Source organism: Falco rusticolus, chromosome 4 (assembly GCF_015220075.1).
Source record: "Falco rusticolus isolate bFalRus1 chromosome 4, bFalRus1.pri, whole genome shotgun sequence".
In the NCBI taxonomy this organism is placed as follows: Eukaryota; Metazoa; Chordata; class Aves; order Falconiformes; family Falconidae; genus Falco; species Falco rusticolus.
Window position 1 is genome coordinate 5,200,324 of NC_051190.1, and position 15,689 is coordinate 5,216,012.

The following is a 15,689-nucleotide window of genomic DNA, read 5'->3' on the forward strand; positions in this document are numbered from 1 at the left end:
GTAGTTTGGTAAAAAAAATATACCAAAACACTGCAAACCACAGATGCTAGTAGTGCCACTGAAATAGCAGTGAATTACTGTGTGGGCCGTTTTTCCAGCACTCCCAACTTGTGCAGATGATTTTGGGGGTGAAATATCTAGTTGATGGGAATTAGATTACAAGTACATTTATCCTGCTTTCACTATCCAGCAAATAGAGCTCAGCCAATGATGGTCCATCAGTTCTCTGTGCAAGACCGAGCAACACGCTGGATGTTGGGCAGACAGGCTCCTGCAGCTCCTTTCTGATAACGGCTTGGTGTGTCTGCCTCATGGTCAGAGAAGGTGGGACTCACTTATTGCTTTCAAAAAAAAATTGTTTTAATTATTGATTTTGTATTAACAAGGAATGTACAATTTTGTAATCAGGTAATCAATAATCAATCTTTTTTTGTTTGTTTGTGTACATAGAAACAGCTAATCAAGTAAAATTTCAGTGTTTTAACTAAGTACAAGTTCATTTGTATCCCATGGCTCTGCTGCCAGTGACACGGTGCTGGCTCTGCTGACTTTTTCTGAAGGGTGATGACAGTGGTGTGAATCTCCAGCCTTTATTTCCCAATGTAATACCATAGAATGGGTGACATTTCATTATACTCATTACACAATAATATTATGGTTATAAAATGAAATCCTTACACAGAAAATGAGTTGCTCCCTAGGGGATGTGAATGTATGATGAGAGAAACTTTGAAGAGGAGCAGAAGAGTGCTGTTTTCATGAACTCAAGTGTTGCACTTGCAAGTGTGTAATAGTGGCTGGTTTGATTCTTCATTTGTACATGAAGTTGAAAAGGGACCAGAGCCTTCACCCTGGCACTGGTCAGCCACCACGGGAACTCGGTCGACTCCAGGTTCTGCTTTGTTAGGTGCTAGGAAGCAACAGCCTACTCCTGTAATGCTGAAAAACAACCACAGAAAATCTCAATTGGCACAATTGTCATGAAAGCCCTGGGTATCTGGCTTTGCTGCATTCCAACTGGAGGGAAGTAAAACCGGGGAGTTTTGTTTAAGGATGTAGCATGGAGGGAACGTGCCTGAACAGAAATTTGCAGAAAAACAACTCATGTACACGTCTTCTAGGGAAGCTGGCCGGTGGTTTCAGACTCAAAGTCAGTAACTTTGATCCCATTCATAAATAAACATGACAAACTCAGTGAGGCATCAAGATTGCAGACTAAGGACCACTGCAGATGCAGGGGTAGTTACTTTTAAAGTCATATAAATGTGGAGGCAGGACCCCTGTCACCAAGTATGCTGTTGTCCAAAGCTACACAGGATTTCCAAACCATTGTGGTATCAAAGCTGCAGGAAAAATACAAGACCTCCCTTAAATTTGGGGCTAAGTATATTCCCCACTGTGTAATGGAACAAATTCCAATTTCTGGTTAAGCCAGGATGAGTCCATGTTTTGTTTCTTTGTACACTCATAAATTCAGTGCATGCAGAATCCCCAAATTACTATGCTATACCCCAGGAATTAGCAGCCACTCCACTTGGAAAAAAAGCCATTTCAGTTGGATTAGATGGTAAGAGTTCCATCTGGAATTGTGATCATTTTGGCTTTATTATAAGAGGCCAAATGATAATTTTCCCCTTACTTGAGATGAGAAAAAGGTCAGTAATTTCCATAGCTCTGTCTCTCAAAGTATCTTTCACTTTACGACCTTACTGGAAATGCCATTCCCTGATCAAGCAGATGATTTTAATGGAGGCTGGATTTTGAAAAGCAACAGTCCAATCACTGGATCCACACAGCATTTGGGTAGGAGTCAGAACAAGTGGAGGGCTAGAGCAGATTAATTTAATGGGCTTAATAGCATGATTATTTTAATATCATATTACATAATGCTAATTTATTTATACACAATTTAGGATCATGAAGTCATGTTTAATACAAAATCTGCTACTTCAGCTCTACAAAAATACATCTTTTATTTATATATGTTTATATGGTAGACACACGGATGACTTACTCCAGGGAAAGGAAACCTCCCACTGTGTCCAATATCTGATAAGGCATTCAACAGTTCATCAAAAAGTTTAATTTTGCAGTTTAAAAAAAAAAATGTCCCTAATCAGACAGGTTGGGGACTGTTTGCAGCACAATGTTGTAACAATCACGGTTATTTCTCTTGTGGATACTCGAAGAAGAGTGGTTAAAGGCACTTGGAAAGCATTGCTTAGCAGTGAAACGTCAGCTTATCTATCTACATGGACTCTCCAAATTTTGGCTTCGCTTTGCTTAAAGGGTACTGCAGCCAGATCAATATATCATGGAAGTATAATTGCCAAGTTTTGAACAAGTCCAGGGTATGAGTAAGGCTTCAGACATTTGAGGACTTTTCTATACTGTCTTCAAGCCTTTTAAAGTTTTCTTGGATGTTTCTTAAATGTTTTCTTGAACAAGTATTTTTATAACTAACTAGCAATTATGAAGAGAGCAATCAACATGAAACTTTTCTTACAGCAACTTAATTCAGCTGCATCCTTACTTTGGATGGAATTTTTAGGCAAATCTGGATTTAAAGTAGTCTCCATCATATTTTTTGATAATTACACCTGCAAATAAAAATCTGCTTGAGGCCCCAAATCTGCCATGGCTGTGCACATTTACTAATTCTTTAGACGTTTATAGACTAGAGTGGAAAACTGTTGCTCCCCCAGCACGAAGTCTTGACCTTACTTCTGCATGCTGTGCTGTGACTTTGCACACCCGCTGTACAAGATGTGTAAAGGGATTCAGAAGTCAGACAATATGGAGTATTTCTGTATCTTGTCCTCTTGGATTATGTCAGTGAGGAACAAGGAGGTTTGATTTAGTTCCTTCAGTACCTGTAATTTCTACCTGCTAATGAACAGAAAGACTTGCTTGGAAGCAAGTGTTTATTAAGAGGAGCCTGAGTAACATCTGTAAGCCCACGGTACCATCAGTTTGCATAACAGCAGTACAACCTGGTCCCCAAATTGCTGTGCTGAAAAAAAAAAATTGGATAGCATCTCCATGTGTACCTCATGTCCTTGAGGCTGCGGGCTGGCTTTGGCTGTGTTCACAGGACTGCTGTTGCCTAAATACATAGGGGAGGAAAAATGTTCAAAATAGCTGTCAAATATTAATACAGAAAAGCTTATTCTCTTTTGAGAGAAAAATGTCTCTCCACAGAGCAGTTCCCTCTGCTCTGCATGGACTCATCCCAGCAGCACTGAAACACCGCTGGCAGTCAGCTTAGACACACAAATTGCGTGTAGGTCAGGCCATAAGCTAGGCTAGAGGTAAAAGAGGAAACTTTCCAATTCTGTATAATTCAGCACACTACATGTAGCAAACGTATAGAAAAGGGGGAGGGGGGGGTGTTGGGGAGAAAAGAAATATTATCTCTAAGTCATCAGGACCCAAGAAGACCTCTGTGGTAGCCCACCTTTGCAGATCACAGCAATGAAATAAGAATTGACAAAGTCTCCTAAAGGTGAATCTTAAGGCATCAGCCGTCAGGAATTTGGCATTCTGTCTCTAAAAGGGCTTTTACTTTGCAGGTGGGTCCCACGCATTTCTCCATAGGTCACGGTGGAGATTACGTTTTAGGTCAGCTGCCTAATGAGGAGTCGCCCTGCCAGGTGAAGGAATGCCAGATGGCTTTTTTCCCTACTTAACACATTATGAAAGCTAAAAGAAACAGCATTCGGAGCTGTCTTGGACTGTTGAGAGTTTGTGGGGTAAACAGGACCAAACATGCAATGCAGCTTGTGAACAAATGCAGGCAAAATTAGTTTTGTACCAAGCAATATTGTTTTTCTGCTTTTTTAACAGATTCTGACAGTTATTGTTTAGCATAGCTTGGCAGCATATAAGAAGATTTTTCTCTAAAAAAGACCCCACTTAACTGTTTACCAGCATTTCCTTTTCTGTTTAATATAAGTAGAGGCAACTTCCACATTTTTCTGCCAAAGGAAGAAGGCACTGAAGTAAGTCTGATGGTAGGTTGGCCTCCCAGATATTTCCAGGGAAATTAGTCACATACTGGACATTCCTTGCCCTGTAAATATATTGTGATCAAAGGGCTACAAATCTGGCACACAGGTGCTGCACATCGCGGCTGCGGGAAGAACTACCTGAAGTTTGAAAGTGAGAAGAAGCCAGTCTGGGGTGGATCAGAGATGTATTTTCGAGGCTGCCTTGAGTTCAGTTGGCAAACACTTGCCAAAAATATTAATGTCCAAAAGATTTAAAAATGTAGACTTTTTTCTTTTTTTTTTTTTTTTTAGTTTCGCCAAAGCTTTTTGGGGGGTCATTCTGTCTGTCTGTGAGTCTGTCTGTTTCCCTCACTTGCTCTTTTTGAGTGGAGGGTTGAGAGGTTGGCGAAGGGATAGACTCCAGATGTCAGGGGGAAAAAAAAGCCCAGGACTGATCCCAACAGAGAATGTTCCGAATCAATGGATTCCGTAGTCTAACAGCCGGTGGACCCCAGCTCCATGTAACAAAGGCATTATCTGTGCCAGGAGCGATGCTGCCTCCCGACTGTATTTGTACTACGAGCTTATTCATATTCAGAGGAAGTGCCCTGGGTCGGTGAGTGTTCAGCTAGGTAACCCCAAGGTCAGGTTTAATTGCTCTAAAAGGTGGCACATGGCAATGAATGAGCTCTAATGATTTAGATAGTATCTATTTCACATCAAGAAGTTTCCACTCCGAACAGACCTAATCGAAAGTAATCTGAAAATTAGGGAAAATAAAAACCATGCCCACAATGACCTAAATACCTATTTCCTTGAATTTAATGCCCTAAATAACCTCATTCCTAGGAAGTTTAATCTTTCCCTTCTGCTAAATACACAATTGCCTGGGAGAAATGATTGGTCATAATCAAGCTTTTTAAAGCTGCAACTGTTAAAATATTATTGTTCTACGAAGAATTCTGGGGGCAAAACCAGCCAGTATAGAGAGAGGGAGTGAATACCGCAGGCTGTCAGAGGGAATGTCCATGGGAACTCTACTCATGCAGTACGGCTTTCATATTTTTGTATATATCTATGCTTGTATATTTATGTATTATTTATATACATATGTATATGTATGTATTTTTTATATATGTTTATGTGCATATACACAGACATGGTGTGTATGTATGCTGCATGTGTGCATATGTTTAAGTACAAGACATTTTGTATCCTTAGTTTCACCTCTTCCTTTCATAAATAAATAATGATTTACCTTTTCAGAGGAAAGGGTGATTCTTTCTCAGCCTCATTTAAAGAGGAAAAATGAAAACCCAAAGGTGAAGCCAATGTGCAGATGCAGATGGTGCTGGTGCACAGTGATCAGGACTGCCACAACATCCCTGTCAGGATTGACGTGCTCGTGTCCACCCGGCTCTAAGCCACCATCATCTTGCCATACATGTCTCATGCTTGTGCTTTATGCTCCCTCCCCAGCCTCTGCACCCTTGCATCTTCAGGCAAAACATGAATTGCATGAACTATGTGGTCAGGAGAAGGCTATCATATGTCTATAGCTAGATGGGAAACATTTGCTGAAGAGATGCTGAAGACTTCACAGATGTGTTCAGGTAACCCTGGTAGGTTAGGCATCTCTGACACAGATGTGTCAGCAGGGTCAGGACAGCATTTTTTTGCTCAGTGCTTTGTGGCACATCAGATGCAAACCCGTAGTAAGCAGCGGTTCTGCACTGCGCATTTGTCCTACTCTATACATTTGGTCAGGCATTTCCAAGTAAACACGTGACACACCAATGTGCGACCAAGGTATACAGTCTGAGACTTCTGGACTTTATATGTCCTGAATATTTCTGTGGTGCCTACATTTGTGCTGGGAAATCCCAGGCAGAAATATGTGAACTCTCTAGCTAGGCATACAAACCTACACCCATAACCAAAGAGGTTGTGGAATTTGGTTTGCTAGTAATTAACATATTGAAGTATTTGTTTGGAAAAGCTAGTGATTTCTTTATGACCTTGAGCCATAAAAGACTAAGTATGCGATTAGTTTTAGCTGCAGTGAGGCATTTAAAGTTAAGCATGTGTTTTAGTCCTTTGATAAATCAGGGCATAGCAAAAAAAAATTTGAAAACAAAAAATATACAGAAAATTAAGGGGAAAACCACTTCAACTTGTAATCAAGCCTTTTTTTTTTATAGGATACTCATGCTACACAGCTCTTTTGCTTGACGTCAATATTGTGCACTCCAGTGACGTGATTGCCTGTATGTGGATAAAGCCAAGCACGCGCTGCCATATCGTAACGCTGGCCGAGTCCAGGCTGCAGCACCCCCCTGTTGTGCTCAGCACAGAGCTGTGTAATCCAGTTAAAGGAAGCTGAAGGGCTTTGAAGAAGCAGAAACCTGATCCTGTTTTGCCTTCAGGTGCAGATGGAACTCTATCTAGGTTAAATTTTAATATCAGATTCAGCAGAGGAAAATGATAACCATAAAGATGGTTATAACCATATAACCATTATAGCCATAAATGGCCGTAGGGGTACAAATAATACCTTAGGACTTTACTAAGAGAATTTCATGGCTATTCACCTACAAATTAATAGGATTTAGACTTTCAACAATTTGTCCAGAAGGCCCAGCCTTGGGGAAGAAGCTAGTAATGGCTTATGTTCTAAACTAGAAAGGCCCTGCAAGTCTCCATAGGGATGCTGAAGATCAAAAAAATGGAAAATGAATAGAGCATTTTGGCTGGCTTCTGTGGGGAAGCATAAAGGAAGAACACAGTGACCGACCCCATGCACAGAAATGTACTATGTGCACAATGGGAAACCAGGGCAATCCACTTAATTCCATGGTAATTTATAATTTTCAAGTATTTTGTCTTGTAGGATTTCACACCAGTTGCTATTTCTTCTCACCTGTGTGATGTCTTGGTGCTGTTGCTTATTTATTTATGGTGTTCCTAATAGAAAGTCTCCCAGAAGCCCCTTTCTTCAGCTTGTTCTGAGGTGGTGATGGTGGTGCAGCTGGGGAGGCGGTCAGAATCTGGCACGGCACAGCCACAGACCTGGGGCAGCAGCAGCCACTGGCGTCCAACCTATTGCAGCCTCGCACAGCTTTAGGGAAACAAAATGCAAGAAAAATGAACACAACCCCGATGAGTGGAAGACACTGTCTTTTCTTTACAAAAAGAAAGAGAAACGTAGGGGACAATTTAGGGGACAGATGTAGAGAAATGGAGGCAGTGGGTTGATTAGCATTGATAATACGCAGCTGTGGCCTTGCGGTGAAGGTGGTGCATTGATTGACACGGATGATGTGCAGCTGTAGCTCGTTTCTGCTAAGTAGTTAAATAGCTCCGAGGATGGTGGGAGAGGGGGTTGGGTGGGGAAGGAGCAGTGTGGTCTGGCCTTTGGAGGAAGAAGAAACAGCAGGGACAGTAGAATCTGACCAATGGTAAAAGCCTTGTTGCAGCCTCCTAGTTTTTGTGCTGCAATAATGGGTGCCCTGTGTGATGCAAACTGAGTTGGACTCTGACTGCAACTGGTGCCCAATGTAGCTGAGACAAGCGGGAGAACCTGTGACCCATGACAGACACCTTGAGAGGTGAGCTGTTGACAACTCATTGATATGGGTGTATTGCAATATCTGTTGTCCATCTTAACACAAATAGCAACTGACAGAGATGCTGTGTCTGAAATGATGCTCCTGTGTCTGGATGTCTGCCCTACAGCCTGTGGACCGGTGGTCCCTGGGTGTGGAGGATGTTGGTGTGTGTGGTGAGAAACTGACACAAAAGAGGGGAAAATGGGGCCATACAACTGTCCTTCTATGTTAAAACGTCCTTTTTTTTTTTTCTTTCTTTGTTACCATTCATGCATCTGGTTGCAAAACATGGGCATTTTAAACTATAATTTGCCTTCGCTAAGGTATTGATCCTGATTGTGCCTGAGATTTGGGAGTTTCCCAAATACAATAAGCATGTTTACATGCAGTAGTCAGAGAGGAAATTACATGTGAAAGCACTCAATAAGGAGATGGTATTTTGTTGCAATTATACATAAGCCTTGTGTTTACATGGGGTTTTTAAGGAGAATTCAAAGCATATCTCCTTTTTGTGATGCATCAACAAGCATATCAAATGATTGTTCAAAAAGCTTGTGCTTTTTGCAAAAATAGAAACCAAATGGCTGAGTAATTTCCAACAGAAAATAAAAAACCTGCTATAGCAATTCCATGGTCTATTTAAAACTCCTTTATAAAACCTTTTAAATAATAAAACTCTATACTCCCAATTAAAAAAAAAACCTAGCTCTGTTGGTTTCATGTTTCTAAACATTATACATTGTAGGACCATTATCTGAACTGCATATTTTTCCCCATCCAAAAGACTGCATGTCTCGCTCTTCTGCTCCCCTGGCCTGACCCACTCCCTGTAACGGTCCCACTGGGAACTTAATGTCCCACGTCCTTGGCACTGCCTTGGAAGTGACTGAGTGTCTTTGAAGCAATTTTCTTACAAGGCACTTGGGCTGTGCGGTGCTGAGGGCATGGTGACTGCCACTGGCTGAGTCTCTGGTGCTCTGCTGGGATGGTGCCTCTCCTAGACTGTCCCATGCGGGAGTGCTCCTTCTGAACCCAGAGAGAAATTGCTGGGAACCCTTAGTCTGACCTGTCTGCTGCAGGAGATGTCACTGAGCTTAATGGGACCATTCACATAAACAACCTCCCAGTACATAGATGGTGAAAAAAAAAACAGAAAAGAGAGGAGAGGTAGAGAAGAAGAAAAAAGGAAGGAAAATGAGGAAAAGGAAAATGAGAGGAAGAGGAAAGGGAAGGAAAAAGACAAGACACAAAGGTTGTGAACCCTCAGCTAAGCAGGAAGTCTCCTTTGGGAAGAGGTGATTGCAAAACAGAGGCTGATGCCAAAGCCATTCAAGGCACTTTTTTTTTTTTTTTTTTTTTTTTTACACATATATATATTTCTTTCATGGAGAAATACAAGCTTCCACAGCTGTGGGGTCCCACAGCACTGCTGCAGTTTCGCCTGCCTGCATCCCTGGGCAGCCTCAGGCCAAAGCGTGTCTGTACAGCCCAAGGCAGGAGCTGTGAGCGCCTGCTGCCTCTGCTGCGCAAGTGTGCAGATCGCGTTTGTCTGTGAGCGCTGTAATGGATTAATACCTTTTATTTAAAATCCCCATTGCCATATTCACTGCCTTTTTGGTGGCTGCTAAAAGCTCTCTATCAAGCACCACACTTGAACCTCAGCTGGTCACAGACCACATTCAAAGAACGCATCTAACCTTTGGGCTCACGTTACAGAGGCCCCTTAAAAACAATTTCTCTTTCCCTAACAGAAAGGTCTGGTAATTTAGCCTCAAAACAAACAAGTTAAACACATTACAAACTAAACCCATGATCTTTGCACTCCCATTACAGCAGCAGGCCAGCTAACATCATGTGTAAACAGGCAGATTGGCTAATTCTCTCGTACTGTAAACAGGACACGCAGCAGCGCTGTGCGGCGGCATGGCACCTCCGCTTTGGAACCAGCCCAGCGGGCCAGGCCATGGGGTGGTGGGCGGTGGTGTGGCCTCTCTGAGAGTAAACAGACACAATTAGACGCAGTGTAATCACTTAGGTGGAGTTAAGCTGATTGCCAGGTTTGCAGCAGTGCATGCACAAGCTGGGCTTTGAAAACAGCTGCCTGTGCCGCGGTGGATTCCGCCGTGCTCCCTCAGGTGTCTGTGCATCGCTGCTGAGGTCAGGAAGGACATCCGTGCCTGGCACGCTCCCGTGCCCAGGTGGCTGCTCTGCCATGGAGCACTCCATGCATTATTGCTCTGTCTCCGTAGCCTGGCCTGTTGCATTGCTGACCCCGACCCCTCCCGTGGCCTCCCAGTCACCCACACGGGGAGGTGTGTCGCTGCATCCTGGGGGTCTGCTCCTGCTGGAGGCTTGGGTGTCGCCCATGGGTAGTAGAGCATGTTGGAACGGCTCCAGCTGTTTTGTGGCAGAAAAGGTGATGAAAGCTGCTACGGGCAACTACCCAGCAGGACAGTGTGGGCTCCTGGTCCCCCTTGCAGCCACCAGGCTTTTGCCAGGCTCAAGGGATCTGAGCACCTTTGGGAATGGAAGTGCCCTTACCACATCTGACCGGCCAGGGTGGACAGCCCAGGATGCTCTTCTGGCCCTCTGAGCTCCCCAAGCATTTTTCTTCCCTTCCAAGTACTTTTCTAAAACCAACCTGGGTACAGAAGTATGTACAAGCAATCAGCATCAGGCAGAAAACCAAGCGAAAGGCATGCTTACCTGCGTAGGTTCACATTTATTACAAAACCGATCAGTTTCTATCTTCACCATGAAGATATAAATGAATTTGTATCTTCATCAGGTCTTGCGCTGACAGCTGCTGCAAGCAAGCAAGGTCTCACTCCTACAGCTCTCCTGGTTTTCTGCCTTGATGGCGTCTCCTAGGGACTTGGTGCTAGTTTCTGCTTGATCAGTGAAGATTCACAACACTTGGCAGTCAGTCTCCAAAATTCCAACTATCCCCTCTTTTTTGACTTCTTGGAGTTATCTTGACTTGCTTGGAAGTATCAGTGTTGCACGTGATCAAGCCAAGCAAGGTACCATTCCATGTACCCAGTGCTGGCTGTAGTAATCAGAGGAAACTTGCTATTTAAATCTGGCATATGTTTCTATGTTTAATGAAAGCTGCTTTTCTTATGTGCATGTGTACAGACACATTTTTAGCCATATTTTTCCAATTACTTTCATACAGCAGAGCACATTCAAATGGGACTCTGAATTTGGACTGATGGTAGCTAAAAGCACGTGGACCTTTTGCACGCACTTGCAATATGCTAAAATATTTTAGTTATTAACAAAGCCATGTTGCCGATAATTTTCTTTTGCTAGGGAAGATTTAGAGGCCTGGTTGTTGAGATAAAGAGGAACTCCCATGTAGTCCCAGACTCAAATCCATGATATTTCCTTTCCTGTGTATCAGGTGATTTCTCCTGGATGGTGCAGTCGTCTACTCGGTACTGACAAAAGCTGATATCTCTACCTCTGCTTGACTGAGGCACAGCTGACGGTGCAAGCCAAGACATGGAACAAATCACCTGGATAGTCCTGGAGTGCCAGGTATTTGCTAGGCTGGAGCAGCGCTCTTGTTTCTGGAGTCACTTTAGCAGCCCTGGGCTCCTGAGAAAGTACCTGCTGTGGTGCCTATCCATGTCTAAGTGCCCGCAGAAGATGGCAAAGCAGTGACTTAGGGCAGCAGTTACCTGTGGGTGAACACAAGATGTTCTTTGCCAGATCCAATATTTTTCCTTTCCCCTCTTCCCTTTTTCTTTTCCCCAGCAGAGCCCCAAGTTGTGGAGTCTGTCTTCAGCTTAATATAAATAACCCACTACGTGTCTGATTTTCCTTTTGTTAGGCATCTCTAGACTCGCTTTCATTCACTCAATGTAGAGGTACAGCATATAGGAGACATACTGGGATGGGGCTGACAAGCATGACCTCATCCATCCTACCCAACCTGTCGGCCAAGCGGCGGTTGAATGCCGAGTGCCTGCTTTTCTTTGAACCTGAGATGAACAGAAATGCATGTGTGTTCAAAATAGCTCTGCGTTTCAAAAGCAGAAACATTTTTCTGATTAGTTTCAGGTTTATAACTTTCAAATTCAATCAGAGAAAGCATTTCTGCTTCTTAAAACCAGACTTTTCTGATCATCCTCTTCCTCCAGTCATGGTCATTTCCAAGCGCCCGGAGTGTGCTGGCGAGCACTGCCGCAAAGGAGGAAGGGGCTTAGAGAGCTCTCGGCAGTGGGGTCTCTCGGGGAACCTCATGCCAATAGCTTCCACTTCTAAATTTTGTTACCTAAAATAGTCCTGTCCCTGGCAGTCCTTAGAAACGTGTCAGCTTGCCCAGGGACAGATACTACCCCGTGTTGGGGAGGTGGCTGCACACTGGAAAGGCACCGCAAGCTCGCTGCCCCTGCAGAAGCCAGCGGAGCTGTGCCCTGGTGTGCAGGTGCTCAGCTGGGGTCCCCTCAGTTTTGGCTCCAGGATCATGGCGGACCATTCTCCTGCTGTACCTTCATGGAGAAAATGACTGAAGCATGGTTGCTTGTACAGCGGATGTAAGGGGGGCTCTTTTCTGCTGGGGTTTCCATACTCCAGTTGCAGTGAGACAATCCTCTCGTCCCCTGGAGAGCCACCAGGAGCTCTTCTGAGCTGGCACGAGGAGCTGGGGAGCCAGCGCTACGGCTGCGAAACACCACTGCCCACAGCAACACTCATGGCTCTGCCAGCAGCATTCAGCCTCAAACTTTTCTTTCCCAATTTCCAGCCCCCAAAAAAGCACAGACACAGTGTGTTCCAGCCTTTCGCGTCCCCCAAACTCCCCAAAATGGAGTGCCACGTGCCAGGCTCAGGTTAATGCCCCATTTTTGCGTTTTGCTAGAGCTCCAGGAACATCATTCTGATGGTCAAAACAAGCTGCTCAGCCCATGCCATGTTTGTCTGCAAGGAAATGGGATGTTTATGTTTATTCAAATTGATACTGATGGATTACACTTTTGTTCCATTTAGCAGCTGTTTGGACCATTTTATACCACAAAAGGAGATTAAGATCCAAAGTACTGTAGGGCTGTGTTATGAATAACAGCCATTTAATAGCAATAACAATGAATAACAAATTGAAGTATGGCTTTTAGCTATTATTATGTCTAAGGTTAGTTTGTTTTTGATATATATAAATACATATATATATATAAAATATATATACACGCAAAAGGAATATACCTAAGGGCAAAGCAAATCCAGATAACCCCCACCCCCCAATTAGTCTAGATTTCTCATCCTGGTTACCAATTATGGGAAATAGTGTTTAGTCTTGTGACTCCGTAGGTACATCTGAGCTCAGGACTCCCACTGTGGAGCCACGCAGAAGGGCTGCGGCCAAATCGCACGTGGGTCCATCAGCCACGAGCACATTGGCTTATAGCAAAACTGAGCACATTTTCGCAAGAGGAATGCCTCCTAAATACTGTGTCCTGCCTGTCTGACTTGAGTACACAGAATTAGCTGCTTGTTCACAGGATGCTGGCAATAACACTGCTCTAAGAAACATCAAACCTTTAATGGCAGCAGCAATGACAACTTCTCTCCTTTGGAATTGCTGCAGAGACCACAAATTATTTCTGTATCTGCTCACCTCTTAGGGCTGCGCTCAGGGGGATGTGCTGCGTGATCTGGGGAAGAAGCTGCTGGGGCTTCTGCTCTCCCGGCTTGGACCTGGTGTCTAAGCCAGGGTCTGCCTTGGGAAAGGGACCTGGGCCAAGGTTTACCTCACCCAGCACAATGTGTAAATAGGGAAGGACGCATGTGTTTGAGGGCTGCAAGCACAGAATGGTCTATTTATTTACACCTATGCAAACTGTGCACAAGATTAACGTGGCTTCACGGGACAGATGTGTGTGTACGAAGTGCCTCACCCGGCCAAGCGGTTACTGACCTTTTAAGGCCAGAGTGGAGACAGTTTTCATAAAGAAATCTCTCCTGACTTCTGCATAAAAATAAATAGATGCTGACAAGAAATAACTATAATAGAGTCTGGTTCCTTGTCATTATTGACTATGCAATGAAGAAGATAACAGTTGAAATAGGGCTTTCAGTGTGAGGCACCCTTTTATTTTGAACAAATAGTCTGAAATTAGACCATATAAAGAATGCTAAAACATATGACTATTACATTTTAAATGACTGGTTAAATCCAAAGAAAAAAGTCCTGGGTTCTTATCCTGTCTGACAGGTGGCTTACTTCTGATCCCACCTCTTAATCTTTGTAGTCATGTTTTCTTTCAAACTCACTTATTCTGTTTTAAAAGGAGATTGGGTTATGTAGGACAACATATTATGAAGCATAGAGTGCACTGCTGGCAAATAAAGTATTTTTTTAAAAAAGAAACTCAGGATCAGTTTGTTGACCTGGTGACACTGCAAGACATATTCCATTTCAGAGGTTTGCGAGGTTGTGGTTGGACAGTTTTTATTTTTTTCAGTCTCTAACATGCGTGGAATTGTGCACAAGTAATGAGCTATGAGAAGCTCTGTTGACAACATCCCAAACATCCTTCTTGCCACTTTCTCTCCAGCAGCATTCCCGGTCACACGTGTTGCACCCAGCAGGGACATTGCACTCCGGCTGAACGCAACTGCGAGCCTTGCTGGAGCATGCTGGCCTGCAGCACGATAAGGAATGAAGATGTTGGTTGGGTGGGAATTTCCTGGACAGCACCGTGCTGATCATACACAGCGAGGTCCTAGGGTTCAGGCTGAAGCTCTCTGCCCCTCACACAGTCCCTGACCTGCCCATTTAGTATTGTATTTATCAGGTTCCTTCTTGCACGCACGGGGCAGCTCGGCCATCTGAAAGGGACCTATACTGCGTGACCTCTCCCTTGTGCGGGTGGGTGCACGCCATTTCACAGTAATGTAGGAATATGTGGCTTCCACTTAACGGGGTGACATAGCAATCAATAAGAAATTATTTTGATGAGTTAGCTTCTGTGGGCTTCTTCCTCCTTGACGGGCCGTTGTACCGAAACCCCTCCCAGTCCCTTCTCCCCTCTATTGCTGGAAAATGCTGCTGCAAAGGAGCACATGCCACAGAGGTACAACCACCATACGTACCCTTCCAGGGGAGGCACAGCAGCAGGAAAGTGGCGGTGGTGTGGTGTGGCCAGCAGTCCACCTGCAGCAGTGGCTCTGATGGTAGCAATTGCAGTGCCGTGCTCTGCCCTTACCTGGACAAAAAGCCCTGCCAAGAACTGGAAGCAGATGCTCTTACGCTCATACTCAGTCCTCCAAAACCCAAGGTTATCCATTTGCAGACACAGAAGGAGGCATGCTAACAGTTCACCAGCCTTTTTGTGTAGCACAAGGTAAGCATGAATCCAAAACCCACTTGCTGCCCAAGTTTTACAGATTTATTTCTCCCCCTGCTCCTCATTTAGCAAACCAAGATTGATAAAACTCAGGAAAATATTTCATGAGGCTCTTGTTGGGTAGCGATTGAGTTGGTGTTGTTCTTGAATAAAAATGATAGACGAGGGAGGTCAGAAATGGCCTAGGGAAGAGTACAGCTGTTTTGCCATCTAGTTTTGTGAGTTAAGGTTGTCCAACCTTGCCAAAGCAGAGGAGATGGGGGAGACTAACGGTGGGCTTTGTCAACAGTCATCTGGTTATTAATGTTTCTTAATGTGTGTCTGGAAGATTAGTGGAAGGTTTTGCAGCAAGCACTATACACAACTACAGTACCAATAGGGCTACACAAACAGTGAATTTCTTTTGACAGTAGAAGCAAAATCTGTAGAAACAGAAGTCTGCTCTTTTTAGCTCTGGGCACCAAAGTAACAAGGACTTTTGGTTTACTTGCTCATTTGCTTTTATTATAGGTGACTTGATACTCTGCATAACAAGGAACATGCTCAGAGGAACGAGCCATATTTTTAGATGTGGAAGAATTATTTGGATAAATGTCATGCTTTCTCCCATTGCTCTTGTCTCCTCTGGGCTCATAGCTCAATAGCTTTGGCCTGCCAGAAGAACTGACAATGGCGTCCAGCTCTTGCAGTGTGCCACCTCCCTCCGCTCCCAGTAATTTCACATGTAACAGGATCGCTTA

At 44.0% G+C, this 15,689-nt stretch overlaps 1 long non-coding RNA gene across 3 annotated transcripts; it reads right to left on the bottom strand.

Annotated features, from left to right (window-relative positions):
* Window positions 1–347: 347 nt before the first annotated feature.
* On the bottom strand, window positions 348–13,434 carry LOC119147441. 3 transcript variants are annotated; one of them, XR_005104032.1, is made up of 5 exons: window positions 13,218–13,434; window positions 10,304–11,283; window positions 6,910–7,107; window positions 3,051–3,106; window positions 348–939 (listed from the first exon to the last, which is right to left on the bottom strand). It is a non-coding gene; the product is annotated as an uncharacterized LOC119147441 (long non-coding RNA). The 3 variants fall into 3 exon arrangements; XR_005104030.1 differs by having other exon boundaries at window positions 577–3,106; XR_005104031.1 differs by having other exon boundaries at window positions 577–3,106; window positions 11,213–11,283; window positions 13,218–13,431.
* Window positions 13,435–15,689: the final 2,255 nt, after the last annotated feature.